This window comes from Arachis stenosperma, chromosome 2 (genome assembly GCF_014773155.1).
Source record: "Arachis stenosperma cultivar V10309 chromosome 2, arast.V10309.gnm1.PFL2, whole genome shotgun sequence".
NCBI classification, from domain to species: Eukaryota; Viridiplantae; Streptophyta; class Magnoliopsida; order Fabales; family Fabaceae; genus Arachis; species Arachis stenosperma.
In genome coordinates, this window is record NC_080378.1 from 33,620,987 (window position 1) to 33,635,351 (window position 14,365).

Consider the following 14,365-nt stretch of genomic DNA (forward strand, 5'->3'; position numbering starts at 1 on the left):
TCCATGATGAGTTATAGGTGTTTCCATAAGGTTCACCTAAGTAATTAACCTCTGCCATGGCAGGGTTTTCAGGATCATAAGCTTCTTCAGAAGCTGCCTCTCTAGTACTGTTGGATACATGTTGCAATCCATTCAGAGTTTGAGAGATCATGTTGACCTGTTGAGTCAACACTTTGTTCTGAGCCAATATCGCATTCAGAGCATCAATTTCAAGAACTCCTTTCTTCTGAGGTATCCCATTGTTCACGGAATTCCTCTCAGAGGTGTACATGAACTGGTTATTTGCAACCATGTCAATGAGCTCTTGAGCCTCTTCAGGCGTTTTCTTCAGGTGAATAGATCCACCTGCAGAATGGTCCAGTGACATTTTCGAAAATTCAGAGAGACCATAATAGAATATATCTAATATGGTCCATTCTGAAAACATGTCAGATGGACATCTCTTGGTCAGCTGCTTGTATCTTTCCCAAGCTTCATAGAAGGATTCACCATCTTTTTGTTTGAAGGTTTGAACATCCACTCTCAGCTTGCTCAGCTTTTGAGGAGGAAAGAACTTATCTAAGAATGCAGTGACAAGCTTATCCCATGAGTCCAGGCTATCCTTGGGTTGTGAATCCAACCATACTCTAGCTCTGTCTCTTACAGCAAAAGGGAAAAGCAAGAGTCTGTAGACTTCAGGATTAACTCCATTTGTCTTTACAGTGTCACAGATCTGCAAGAACTCAGTTAAGAACTGGTAAGGATCTTCAGATGGAAGTCCATAAAACTTGCAGTTTTGTTGCATTAAAGCAACTAGTTGAGGCTTAAGCTCAAAGTTATTGGCTCCAATGGCAGGAATGGAGATGCTTCTTCCATCAAACTTGGACGTTGGCTTTGTGAAGTCACCAAGCATTCTCCTTGCATTATTATTATTATTTTCTTCTGCCATCTCTTTCTCTTGTTCGAAAATTTCTGAAAGGTTGTTTCTTTTAAAGATGTTTTTGGATTGTTGTAATTTAGCTTCTCTTAATCTTCTCTTCAGAGTCCTTTCAGGTTCTGGATCAACTTCAACAAGAGTGCCTTTATCCCTGTTCCTGCTCATATGAAAAGAGAAGAGAACAAGAATAGAAAGAGGAATCCTCTATGTCACAGTATAGAGATTCCTTTATGTTAGTAGAAGAAGAAAGGGGTAGAAGAATGGGGATGGAAGGTTTCGGATTTATGGAGGAAGAGAGGTGAAGAGAAGTGTTAGTAATTAATTAATTAAATAGAAGAGGAGAAGAGAAGGAAGAATTCGAAAATAAATTTGAAAAAGAAGTTAGTAGTTTTCGAAAATCAAATATAAAATAAGATTAAAATTTAAAATTTAAAACAATTAATTAAAAAGAATTTTGAAAAAGAGAGAGGGATATTTTCGAAAAATAGAAGAGGAAAAAGTAGTTAGGTGGTTTTGAAAAAGATAAGAAACAAACAAAAAGTTAGTTAGTTAATTGAAAAAGATTTGAAATCAAAGTTGAAAAAGATAAGAAAATAAGAAGTTAGATAAGATATTTTGAAATCAAATTTTGAAAAAGATAAAGTTTTTTTGAAAAAGATCAAATAAAAGATAAAAAAAAGATTTAATTCAAAAATTTTGAAATTATTTACTTTACTAACAAGAAACTACAAGATAAGATTCTAGAATTTAAAGATTGATCCTTTCTTAACAAGAAAGTAACAAACTTCAAATTTTTGAACCAATCACATTAATTATTAGTGAATTTTCGAAAATTATATTTAAAGATAAGAAAAAGATTTTGAAAATAAATTGGAAAATATTTTTGAAATTTTCGAAAATAATAAAAAATGAAAAAGATATGATTTTTGAAAAAGATTTTGAAAAGATAAGATTTTTAAAATTGAAATTTTGACTTGACTTGTAAGAAACAACTAATTTTGAAAATTTTTGACTAAGTCAAACCCAAAATTTCGAAATTTGGAGGGAAATAAGGAAAAGATATTTTTTTGATTTTTAAATTTTTAATTATGAAAGAGAAAAACAACAAAAATATTTTATGCATGAAATTTTTGGATCAAAACAATGAATGCATGCAAGAATGCTATGAATGTCAAGATGAACACCAAGAACACTTTGAAGATCATGATGAACATCAAGAACATAGTTTTGAAAAATTTTTTTAATGCAAAGAAAACATGCAAGACACCAAACTTAGAAATCTTTAATGCATGGAAAATATGAATGCAAAAGTGCATAAGAAAAACAACAAAAGACACAAAACAAGAAATCATCAAGATCAAACAAGAAGACTTTGTCAAGAACAACTTGAAGATCATGAAGAACACTATGAATGCATGGGATTTTCGAAAAATGCAAGAAAATTTTTTAAAAGCATGCAAAAGACACCAAACTTAAAAATTAACACAAAACTCAAACAAGAAACACAAAATATTTTTGATTTTTATGATTTTCTAATTTTTTTTGTATTTTTATTTTAATTTTTTTTTCGAAAATATAGTTAAAAAAAAAACGAAAATAAAAGAAAAAATTTTGAAGAAGATTTTGAAAAGAAAATTACCTAATTTGAGCAACAAGATGAACCGTCAGTTGTCCATACTCGAACAATCCCCGGCAACGGCGCCAAAAACTTGGTGGACGAAATTGTGATCATCATTATATGTTTCTTGGATTTTGAATGAATATACCCTTAGGGCACTGTTTATTTTCTTTACTTGAATTCACAACTCCGTTCAACTAACCAGCAAGTGTACTGGGTCGTCCAAGTAATAACCTTACGTGAGTAAGGGTCGAATCCACAGAGATTGTTGGTATGAAGCAAGCTATGGTCACCTTGCAAATCTCAGTTAGGCGGATTAAATATTGATTTATGGGTTTCGAAAATAGAAATAAGAAAATAAATAATAAAAGGGATAGAAATACTTATGTAGATTCATTGGTAGGAATTTCAGATAAGCGGAATGGAGATGCTGTAGAGCTCTCGGACGCCTGCTCTCCTACTCCTTCTACTCAATCCTTCTTACTTCTTTCCATGGCAAGCTTTGTATAGGGGTTCACCATCAACTGTGGCTACTTTCAATCCTCTCGGGGAAATATCCTATGCGGCTGTCACTCGCACAGCTAACCAGTCTGGAGGCATCACCCATGGTTGATAGCTACATCCCATCCTCGCAGTGAAAGCTAATGCTCACGCACTCTGTCACAGTACGGCCAATCACCGGTTGGTTCCCTCCCCTACTGGAATAGAATCCATTGATTCTTTTGCGTTGTCACTACGCCCAGCAGGTTACAAGTTTGAAGCACGTCACAGTCATTCATTACCGGAATCCTACTCGGACACCACAGACAAGGTAGACTTTCCGGATTCCCAGGATCCTACTCGGAACACCACAGACAAGGTTGGACTTTCCGGATCCTCATAAATGCCGCCATCCATCTAGCTTATACCACGAAGGTTCTGTTAGGGAATCTAAGAGATACACATTCAAGCTTCTTTGCATGTAGAACGGAAGTGGTTGTCAATCACGCGCGTTCATAAGTGAGAATAATAATGAGGGTTATCTAACTCATCACATTCATCATGTTCTTGAGTACGAATGAATATCTTGGAATAAGAATAAAAGAGGAATTGAATAAAAGAAAGTAGAATTTCATTAATCTTTGAGGTACAGCAGAGCTCCACACCCTTAATCTATGGTGTGCAGAAACTCCACCGTTGAAAATACATAAGCATGAAGTTCAGGCATGGCCGAATGGCCAGCCCCCATGGTCTAAGAACTATGCGTTCAAAGATGTCAAATACATTAGATAAATGTCCTATATATACTAGACTAGCTCCTAGGGTTTACATGAATAAGTAATTGATGCATAAATCCACTTCCGGGGCCCACTTGGTGTGTGCTTGCGCTGAGCTTGATCAATCCACGAGCTAAGGCATTTCTTGGCGTTGAACTTTGAGTTATGACGTGTTTTGGGCGTTCAACTCCGGATCATGACGTTTTTCTGGCGTTTAACTCCAGACAGCAGCATGAACTTGGCGTTTAACGCCAAGTTACGTCGTCAATCTTCGAATAAAGCATGGACTATTATATATTGCTGGAAAGCCCTGGATGTCTACTTTCCAACGCCGTTGAGAGCGCGCCATTTGGAGTTCTGTAGCTCCAGAAAATCCATTTCGAGTGCAGGGAGGTCAGAATCCAACAGCATCAGCAGTCCTTTTGTCAGCCTTTTTCAGAGTTTTGCTCAAATCCCTCAATTTCAGTCAGAATTTACCTGAAATCACAGAAAAACACACAAACTCATAGTAAAGTCCAGAATTGTGAATTTTAACATAAAAACTAATGAAAACATCCCTGAAAGTAGCTTAAACTTACTAAAAACTATGTGAAAACTATGCCAAAAAGCGTATAAATTATCCGCTCATCATTCTTCTGATTTCATTATCCATTGTTGTTGTTCTTCTGCTTCTGGTTGTTGTTATTTCATTGGTAGTGTTGTTTCTGCTTTTGCTTTTTTTTTTCAGCTTCAGCTTCTGGTTCTGTATCTGGTTGATTTTAGGAAAGAAATGGAAAGGGTATTTTCGTTCGAACAACAATTTTAAAATTAAATTAAACCTTAGAAATGATTTTGTAAGCAAAAAAATTTGGAGACGAAAAAAATTTTCAACCCTTACCTTAAGGACCAAAATCGTATTTAACCCTAAATTTATCTATTTATTTTTTTATAAATTTAGTTAAAATATGCTTCAAACATTTTCCAATTGAAAAAAGAATTTCTTAAAAATATACAAATTAGTATAAACTAAAATATTAAAAAAGATTAACCACGCCAATTTATATATATATATATATATAGATTTTTTAATCAGATTAAATATTAATATAACAAAAGAAATTAATCACTTAATTTATTTGTATACTAAATAAATATATATTGATCTTTTTATACACAAATCATACATAAATATAATAAAATAAATTAAGTACATGACTTGCAAAAACAAAGGAGTTTTGATTCGGAAATATAACTAATGTGTGTATATCTGCCAAAAGCTTAGTTGTTCTTTATAGTGGCATATTAGTTAAGAGAAGGGTTGCCGAAATATATGGTGATTTTGCACTTCAAACCTTCGAAAGTAGCACTGTGATAGTTGGTGATATGGTGATAACCATTACTTACCCCATTACGGAAACAAGGAATACTGTGATTTAATTAATATAGTTCCTTTATTGGAAGTATACCCTCTTCAAAAGTTCACCATAAATCTAGAAATTAAATTTTCACAAACTCACAAATAAAACCACCAAAAAATCTATCATCAAATTCATAATTTGCACTGATGAAATCTAAGGGTAGCAAACAACCGAGAGTTAACTCACTAAAAAATACAGAATAGATTAAACATTTGGGACCGCAAAAAAATGCATGTTTAACGCGCACCATTTTATCTGCGGGCGTTGTCGGAATTGAGACGGGTAAGGTCGGTGGTTGCACACGTATAGTTTTTTGTTGAACTATAGAATACACAAAGACTCAGCACAATGCGCTCTCTATATCTGCGTTGTACAACTTTAAGCTACAAACTATTCCTCACTCTTGTACTCTCTCTCTCTCTCTCCTATAATACCTTCAACGTCTGCCTTCTCCCGTGTCATCGACCCACTGTCGTGTCTCCATTGTGTCACCTTCGTTGCGCTAATCGGCTCCCGCTTTGACCACTACTGCTCCCTCCCTTGCGTCACGCAGCCCAACCGACCACCACGACTCTCTCCTCGCGTCGCGCAATGTCGCATCTCCCTCTGTCACGACGTGCAAAGCCTCCCTCCTCCACTCCTCCTCCTCCTCCTTTTGTTTGGTTTTGGAGGTTGTTTTTCCTAAATTTTGAAAGTTTCTTTTTGTTATGTTCTGGATGTTTTATTAGTTTTTGAATGATTTCTTTAAGGTTTAATTATTCTGTTGGTCCCTATAATTTCGTAAAATTTTCAATTAGGTCCCTATACTTTTTTTCTTGTTAATTGGGTCTATGCACTAAATATTTTTTTCAATTAAGTCCCTCTTAGTAGTAATTGACTTAATTTTATAAGGACCCAACTAAAAAAAAAGAATTGGTATAGAGACCTAAATAAAAGAAAAAAAAAGTGTAGGAACCCAATTAAAAAAAAATTTGGCACAAGAACTCAATAAAAAAAAAAGTATAGGGATCTAATTAAAAATTTCGCGAAACTATAGTGACCAATATAATAATTAAACCTTTCATTAATAGTTTAGATGATCTTTTCTTAGTTTTTGGATATTCTTTTTTTAGTATTTTTAGATGTCTTGTTTTATTAGATTTTGGAATTTTAAAATTAATTTTGGATATCTTTTTTTGTTAGATTTTGGGTGCTTCTTTTTGTTACGCTTTGGATGTTTTTTTTATTAGAATTTTTTAAAATAAAATTTGAAATTTGTAAGATGATTTTAAAATTTTAAAATAAAATTTGGAATTTTAAAAATGGTTTTGAAAATAATTTTGGAATTCTTAAATGAATTTTGGAATTTCTAAAATAATTTTGAATGTTTAAAACAAATTTTAGATTTTTCAAAATGATTTTGAAATATTTAAAACAAATTTCAAAAATTATTTTATAATGATTTTTTATGTTTGTTATTATTAGAATTTAGATAATTTTTTTTTACTTTTTGAATTTTTTTATGAAATTTTAGATGTTTCTCGTGATAATTTAAATTCACGTTCCTTCTAAAAAAGTTCAAAAGAAAAAAAATTGATAGTTAGCTGCAATTGACACCTCTTGTTAGTTCCCTAGTAGAACTAAAAAAATAAATATAGAATATGCCCAACCCGACTCAATTGCCCTTTCTACTCTTCACAATTCTAAATTTTAAGATCAAAATCTTCTAAAGTGAAAAAGTTGGTAAAGTGGTAAAGTGAGGAGTTAATCATTCTTAAATTAAGACAATGGGATACACATTTCATGAAAAGTGGCAAAATCAATGGTGATTTGTAACGGATTATTTTTTGGCAAAATAGAACCTTTTTATGAAGAAACGGAATTTTTCGAAATTACAGTAAAGCAAGCACCTCGCTGCGTAATCAGCTACTAAACTAGCAAAGATTGCGTTTACGAACCACTTCAACTAGAAATTTTAAAATTTTGATTTTCGTGGTGAGACTCATTTCGACGAGCCAAATCCGAATCTCAAGAGAACAAAAATAAGAATAACAATATTATTACATTATTATTTTACCTGCTTTAATTAAACTGGATATAAGTTTTATAATATAATAATTGAGCCTAAATCTACCGACATGAATTAATGCTAGCATTTTTCGATGAGCCTAACTATGTAAATGTATCATCATAGATCTTTTATTTTTGAGATAATCATGTTACTAGAATCATTTATATTAATAGCTCATATATTTACTCTAGGAGTATAATTACTTATGATCTAATATGTTTAGTTTTAGTAATTATCTCCTTAATGATATTTTATTAATGAATTTTGGTGACTAACCACCCTCGAAATTCGGCCAGCCTTGATTCCAGCCACCTCCTACTTCTTTTCTCTTCTTCATACTTGACCTTAAGAACTATCTCCTACTTTCTTTTTTCCGTATATGACTTTGAGAGAGAAGAACAAGAGGGAAAAGTTGAAAAGACTTCATAATCGCCAAGCTTTCAAGGTTCGACCCTTTTGGTTCTAAAACTTCGATAAAAATTCTAAATTGATTAAAATATTCATCTCTTCTACTTCTTCACACCCATATGAGATTTATCGAGGTGAGTTGAAATATTTCTGTTGTATGCTCCTCTTGATGGTTCGGCCATGCTAAAACCATAGAAAAACTTGATATCTTTGATGTTCTAGCTTAGAAACTCCTGTTTAAGAGGGAGCAAGAATCCATCCATTTTCACTTGAAAAAGGTGAGAAATTCCTTTCCAAACTTGTGATGAAGACTCGGTCACCATATATATCTTGGTTTAAAAGTTATTTTTGATTAAAAAATAGAAAAAAACGAGCTAGAGATTGTAATACCCTACCACACAGAATCTTATGCTTAAGTCATAAGATGGAGGTGGAGAGGTATTACAACCTCTGAAAGTAAGATTATATATATAATATAGTTGAAAAAGAGATATATATCTAGGAGCCTTTAAAGAAAAGTTCAAGACAAAAACATTAAATAAAAAAGACGTAACACTCACGTCAATGATAGCGTAACCGAAACAAGATAAGAGTAAGCTAAACATGGTTATATACTAAAGAGTTGCTCAAGACTCGGCTTGAGAAGATAAACTGGTTAGAGCACACACACACACACACACACACACACACACACACACACACACACACACACACACACACACACACACACACACACACACACACACACACACACACACACACACACACACACACACACACACACACACACACACACACACACACACACACACACACACACACACACACACACACACACACACACACACACACACACACACACACACACATATATATATATATATATAGAACCCAAAATAAGACCAAAATACAGAGGTGACAGAACCTGTTTCTCTAAAATAACTTCTAAGAGGAGCAATATATCATATACATAAGTAGTGGAGATAATAAGTATCTACATATATAAACATAACCAATATATAGTCCCAAAATGCAAAATATCTTCGCTATAAGGAGCTCCCAGAATGCCTCAGCGAGGTGCCTCACGTCTTGCATTTGAAAACCACAAAATATGTATGGGGTGAGAATAAAAGGTTTTCAGCATGGCAACAGTGCCCACATCTCTAACATATAATGTCTCGGAAAAGTCAAAGGCAATCCTAGAACTTCCGACATATGATTTAATCTTATAAAAACATAACTAAACCAAACGTAAGTAAGGCAACTAACTAAGGATCTTCGTTCTATCTAATACTCCCCTTTTCAACTCTTTCGAACCTCCCAACCTTCACAGGATTCATTTGTTTCAAACATAATTATTATATGTAAGGAAATCACAATTATTATAGATACAACAGATAAACAGGTAGCAAGTAGTTTATGCAATCTGTTAGGCATTCCAAATAAAGTACACCAAACAAACACATAGATGCATATGATGCATGCCTGTCCTATAGCTGATGATATCATCTGTCGATTATCAAGCGAACCCGACATGTCTAGTAGCTAACCTGGGCACAGTCTCTCTGTTGCACATAAATACCATTAGAGGGGATCCGTGCCCTGTCACCATTAGAGGGTATATGTGCCCTGTCACCATTAGAGGATATCTGTGCCCTGTCACCATTAGATGGTATCTGTGCCCTGTCACTTGATGAGCGGATAATTTATACGCTTTTTTGGCATTGTTTTTAGGTAGTTTTTAGTAAGTTCAAGCTACTTTTAGGGATGTTTTCATTAGTTTTTATGTTAAATTTACATTTCAGGACTTTACTATGAGTTTGTGTGTTTTTCTGTGATTTCAGGTAATTTCTGGCTGAAATTGAGGGACTTGAGCAAAACTCTGAAAAAGGCTGACAAAAAGGACTGCTGATGCTGTTGGAATCTGACCTCCCTGCACTCAAAATGGATTTTCTGGAGCTACAGAACTCCAAATGGCGCGCTCTCAATGGCGTTGGAAAGTAGACATCCAGAGCTTTCCAGAAATATATAATAGTCCATACTTCATTCAGAAATTGACGACGTAACTTGGCGTTGAACGCCAAGTACATGCTGCTGTCTGGAGTTAAACGCCAGAAAAACGTCATGATCCGGAGTTGAACGCCCAAAACACGTCATAACTTGGAGTTCAACTCCAAGAGAAGCCTCAGCTCGTGGATAGATCAAGCTCAGCCCAAGCATACACTAAGTGGGCCCCGGAAGTGGATTTATGCATCAATTACTTACTCATGTAAACCCTAGGAGCTAGTTTATTATAAATAGAACATTTAACTATTGTATTAGACATCTTTTGACAGTTTAATCTCTTGACTGTTTAGCCTTTGATTATTCGGTCTCTTGATCACTCAGGGGGCTGGCCATTCGGCCATGCCTGAACCTTTTACTTATGTATTTTCAACGGTGGAGTTTCTGCACACCATAGATTAAGGGTGTGGAGCTCTGCTGTACCTCAAGTATTAACGCAATTCTATTTTCTTTTATTCAATTCTCTCTTGTTCTTATTCCAAGATATTCATTCGTACCCAAGAACATGATGAATGTGATGATTATGTGACACTCATCATCATTCTCACCTATGAACGCGCGTGATTGACAACCACTTTCGTTCTACATGCAACCGAGCTTGAATGTGTATCTCTTAGATTCCCCAACAGAATCTTCGTGGTATAAGCTAGATAGATGGCGGCATTCATGAGGATCCGGAAAGTCTCACCTTGTCTGTGGTATTCCGAGTAGGATCCTGGGAATCCGGAAAGTCTAACCTTGTCTGTGGTATTCCGAGTAGGATTCCGGTAATGAATGACTGTGACGTGCTTCAGACTTGCAAGTGCTGGGTGTTAGTGACAGACGCAAAAGAATCAAGGGATTCTATTCCAGCAGGAGCGGGAACCAACCAGTGATTAGCCGTGCTGTGACAGAGCGCGTGAGCGTAGTTTTCACTGCGAGGATGGGATGTAGCCTTCGGCCAGTGTGATGCCTCCAGACGATTAGCCATGCGAGTGACAGCGCAGAGGACCATTTTCCAGAGAGGATACAAAGTAGCCATCGTCGAACGGTGAACCCCTATACATAGCTTGCTATGGAAAGGAGTAAGAAGGATTGAGTTGAAGCAATAGGAAAGTAGGCATTCTTGAGCCATACAGTATCTCCATTCGCTTATCTGAAATTCCCACCAATGAATCTGCAGAAGTGACCATAGCTTGCTTCATACCAACAATCTCTGTGGGATCGACCCTTACTCATGTAAGGTTTATTACTTGGACGACCCAGTACACTTGCTGGTTAGTTGAACGGAGTTGTGAATTCAACTGGTGCCATAATAATGATTTCATACAAATACAAAGAACATGGATCACAATTTCGTCCACCAAGTTTTTGGCGCCGTTGCCGGGGATTGTTCGAGTATGGACAACTGACGGTTCATCTTGTTGCTCAGATTAGGTAATTTTCTTTTCAAAAATCTTTTTCAAAATTTTTCTTTTATTTTTCGTTTTTTCCAACCTTTATTTTCGAAAAAATTAATAAAAATCCAAAAAAATTAGAAAATCATAAAAATCAAAAATATTTTGTGTTCCTTGTTTGAGTCTTGAGTCAATTTTTAAGTTTGGTGTCAATTGCATGCTTTAAAATTTTTCTTGCATTTTTCGAAATTCCATGCATTCATAGTGTTCTTCATGATCTTCAAGTTGTTCTTGATAAGTCTTCTTGTTTGATCTTGATGTTTTCTTGTTTTGTGTCTTTTCTTGTTTTTCATGTGCATCTTTGCATTCATGTTTTCCAAGCATTAAAAATTTCTAAGTTTGGTGTCTTGCATGTTTTCTTTGCATCAAAAATTTTTTCAAAATTATGTTCTTGATGTTCATCATGATCTTCAAAGTGTTCTTGGTGTTCATCTTGACATTCATAGCATTCTTGCATGCATTCATTGTTTTGATCTAAAAATTTCATGCATTGAGTAATTTTGTTGTTTTTCTCTCTCATAATTAAAAATTCAAAAATAAAAAAATATCTTTTCCTTATTTCCCTCCAAATTTTCGAAATTTTGGGTTGACTTGGTAAAAAATTTTTAAAATTAGTTGTTTCTTACAAGTCAAGTCAAAATTTCAATTTTAAAAATCTTATCTTTTCAAAATCTTTTTCAAAAATCATATCTTTTCCATTTTTTTTCTTATTTTCGAAATTTTTAAAAATTACTTTTTCAAAAATCTTTTTCTTATCTTTTATATCTAATTTTCGAAAATTAGCTAACAATTAATGTGATTGATTCAAAAATTTGAAGTTTGTTACTTTCTTGTTAAGAAAGGTTCAATCTTTAAATTCTAGAATCTTATCTTGTAGTTTCTTGTTAGTTAAGTCATTTTAAAAATTAAATCTTTTTTTCAAAATATCTTTTTATTAAAATTTTTATCTTATCTTTTTATCTTATCCTTCTCAAAATTTTATCTTTATCAAAATTTGATTTCAAAATATCTTATCTAACTTCTTATCTTCTTATCTTTTTAAAATTTGATTTCAAATCTTTTTCAATCAACTAACTAACTTTTTGTTTGTTTCTTATCTTTTTCAAAACCACCTAACTACTTTTCCCTCTTCAATTTTCGAAAATACCTCTCTCTTTTTCAAAAATTATTTTTAATTAATTAATTATTTTAAATTTTAATTTCAATTATATTTTATCTTTAATTTTCGAAAATTACTAACCCCTTTTTCAAAATTATTTTCAAAATTTCCCTTCTCTTTTCTTCTTCTATTTTAATTATTTAATTACTAACACTTCTCTGCACCTCTCTCCATCTAAAAATCCGAACCATCCTCCTTTCCTTATCCCCTTTCTTTTTTTCTACTAACATAAAGGAATCTCTATACTGTGACATAGAGGATTCCTCTTTCTTTTCTTGTTTTCTTCTCTTTCATATGAGCAGGAACAGGGAAAAAGGCACTCTTGTTGAAATTGATCCTGAACCTGAAAGGACTCTGAAGAGGAAATTAAGAGAAGCTAAATTAAATTATTCTAAAGGTAACCTTTCAGAAACATTGGAACAAGAGAAGGAGATGGCAGCCGAAAATAATAATAATACAAGGAGAATGCTTGGTGACTTCACAAAGCCAACGTCCAAGTTTGATGGAAGAAGCATCTCCATTCCTGCCATTGGAGCCAATAACTTTGAGCTGAAACCTCAGCTAGTTGCATTAATGCAACAAAACTGCAAGTTTTATGGACTTCCATCTGAAGATCCTTATCAGTTTTTAACTGAGTTCTTGCAGATCTGTGAGACTGTAAAGACGAATGGAGTTGATCCTGAAGTCTACAGACTCATGCTTTTCCCTTTTGCTGTAAGAGACAGAGCTAGAGTATGGTTGGATTCACAACCCAAGGATAGCCTGGACTCATGGGATAAGCTGGTCACTGCCTTCTTGGATAAATTCTTTCCTCCTCAAAAGCTGAGCAAGCTGAGAGTGGATGTTCAAACCTTCAAACAAAAAGATGGTGAATCCCTCTATGAAGCTTGGGAAAGATACAAGCAGCTGACCAAAAGATGTCCATCTGACATGTTTTCAGAATGGACAATATTAGATATATTCTATTATGGTCTATCTGAATTTTCAAAAATGTCATTGGACCATTCTGCAGGTGGATCTATTCACCTGAAGAAAACGCCTGAAGAGGCTCAAGAACTCATTGACATGGTTGCAAACAACCAATTCATGTACAGTTCTGAGAGGAATTCCGTGAATAATGGGATACCTCAGAAGAAAGGAGTTCTTGAAATTGATGCTCTGAATGCCATATTGGCTCAGAACAAGGTGTTGACTCAACAAGTCAACATGATTTCTCAAAATCTGAATGGATGGCAACATGCATCCAACAGTACTAGAGAGGCAGCTTCTGAAGAAGCTTATGATCCTGAGAACCCTGCCATGGCAGAGGTTAATTACATGGGTGAACCTTATGGAAACAACTATAACTCATCATGGAGAAATCATCCAAATTTCTCATGGAAGGATCAACAAAAGCCTCAACAAGGCTTTAACAATGGTGGACGCAACAGGCTGGGCAATAGCAAGCCATATCCATCATCTTCTCAGCAACAGACAGAGAATTCTGAACAAAACACTTCTAATTTAGCCAATATAGTCTCTGATCTGTCAAAAGCCACTTTCAGTTTCATGAGTGAAACAAGATCCTCCATCAGAAATCTGGAGGCACAAGTGGGCCAGCTGAGTAAGAAAGTCATTGAAACTCCTCCCAGTACTCTCCCAAGCAATACAGAAGAGAATCCAAAAGGAGAGTGCAAAGCCATTGACATAGTCAATAAGGCCGAATGCACAAGGGAGGAGGAGGACGAAAATCCTAGTGAGGAAGACCTCCTGGGACGTTCCTCAAGCAAGAAGGAGCTTCCTATTAAGGATCCAAAGGAATCTGAGGCTCATATAGAGACCATAGAGATTCCATTAAACCTCCTTCTGCCATTCATGAGCTCTGAGGACTATTCTTCCTCCGAAGAGGATGAAGATGTAACTGGAGAGCAAGTTGCTCAATATTTAGGAGCTATCATGAAGCTGAATGCCAAGTTATTTGGTAATGAGACTTGGGAAAGTGAACCTCCCTTGCTCATTAATGAACTGGATACTTGGATTCAGAAAATTCTACCTCAAAAGAAACAAGATCCTGGCAAGTTC

The 14,365-nt window shown here is 34.7% G+C and overlaps 1 non-coding gene across 1 annotated transcript; it reads left to right on the plus strand.

Annotated features, from left to right (window-relative positions):
* Positions 1-425: 425 nt before the first annotated feature.
* On the plus strand, positions 426-529 carry LOC130964669 (small nucleolar RNA R71). The gene has a single exon (XR_009080754.1). It is a non-coding gene; the product is annotated as a small nucleolar RNA R71 (small nucleolar RNA).
* Positions 530-14,365: the final 13,836 nt, after the last annotated feature.